Below are 1,376 nucleotides of genomic sequence, written 5' to 3' on the forward strand. Positions count from 1 at the left end.
ATTGAACATTTTTTTTATTGAAAATTACAATAATTAATATTAATTTTTAAAAAATAATAATTTATGACTATCATAATACATTTTTCTATTTTCTAATTAAACCTGTTTTTTAATTAAATAAGGTGGAACAAGATAATAATTTTTATTTTAAATTTCTTTTGCGTTCTTAGCCTTTAACATTTAGTGATTTGAGGATCATTCTTCATAAATTAATTAACGTATAAGAACGTAAATTTTTTTAAAAGATAACAACGTAAAATAAAATTTAAAATAATTAACATGTTATTTTTTATTCCGTTAATTAATTTCTGAAAAATAACCCTGCAAATCCGTAAATGTTAAAGGATAAAAACATAAAAGAGATTTAAAATAAAATTACTAACTTGTTCCACTTTATTTAATTAAAATAAAACTACCAATTAATTTACCGTTAGATCGATATGTTGATCCAACAGTTATATTTATGGGAAATCATAACCATATAAAGGTAAAAATAAATATAAAATATTAAATATGAAGAATCATAATCATATAAAGATTGAAATAAATACAACTGTTGGATCAAAATAATCGATCTAACGGTAAAATTGATTGGTAGTAATATTAATAATAACCTTAATTGATTATTACAATATCCTATCCTTAAAATTTAGCAGGTTGAATTAGGAAAATTCAAGATTGTATTATGATAATCATTAACTAATTTTTTAAATCAAAATTTATTATTTCAACTGTCAATAAAAAATTAAATATTTATAAACACAATCCGATGAACAAAACGTTAAAAAAGTTAAATTTTGTAACTGAATCAGCCTAACAATTTTTAATTACCTCAAATTGAATATTATATATTTTTTGAATTCGCGAATGTATTACAGTTGTTAAGAATTTTTTATTTTTGAATTAACAATTTATATTAAAGTGAATCTTTTGAATTTTTTTAATCAACCGATCTTTAAGAATGAATGTATTAATGGGCAGACTTATTCGCAGTTGAATTGATTCCATTAAATACAAATATACAATATTAAACAGTGGGTGTAGATTGCGAGTAGAGGTGGCAAAGTGGGCGGCCTGCCCCACCTGTTTGCTGAGTTGAGTGGGTTGGCCCACCAGCCTAAGCCTATTTTACACTCACTTGTCTCGACCCACCATCAACCCACCAAACTCACCCCACTCCGTTTGACGGGTGAGGCAAGTCGGCCCGCCGAGTCGAGCCCATTTTGCCAACTCTATTTGTGTCAGCGGGATCGGTCCATTGGTACTATTGGGCCTAATGCGGTACTCTCGCAATGTGCCATGTGACAAAAAAATGTCTTGCTAAACTCAATAATAGTGCTTTGATAGTAGCAATTTGGGAAAATACTTCTAAAACA

Source organism: Gastrolobium bilobum, unplaced genomic scaffold (genome assembly GCF_033153095.1).
Source record: "Gastrolobium bilobum isolate Gb01-03AN ecotype WA unplaced genomic scaffold, APGP_CSIRO_Gbil_v1 utg3765, whole genome shotgun sequence".
Classification (NCBI taxonomy): Eukaryota; Viridiplantae; Streptophyta; class Magnoliopsida; order Fabales; family Fabaceae; genus Gastrolobium; species Gastrolobium bilobum.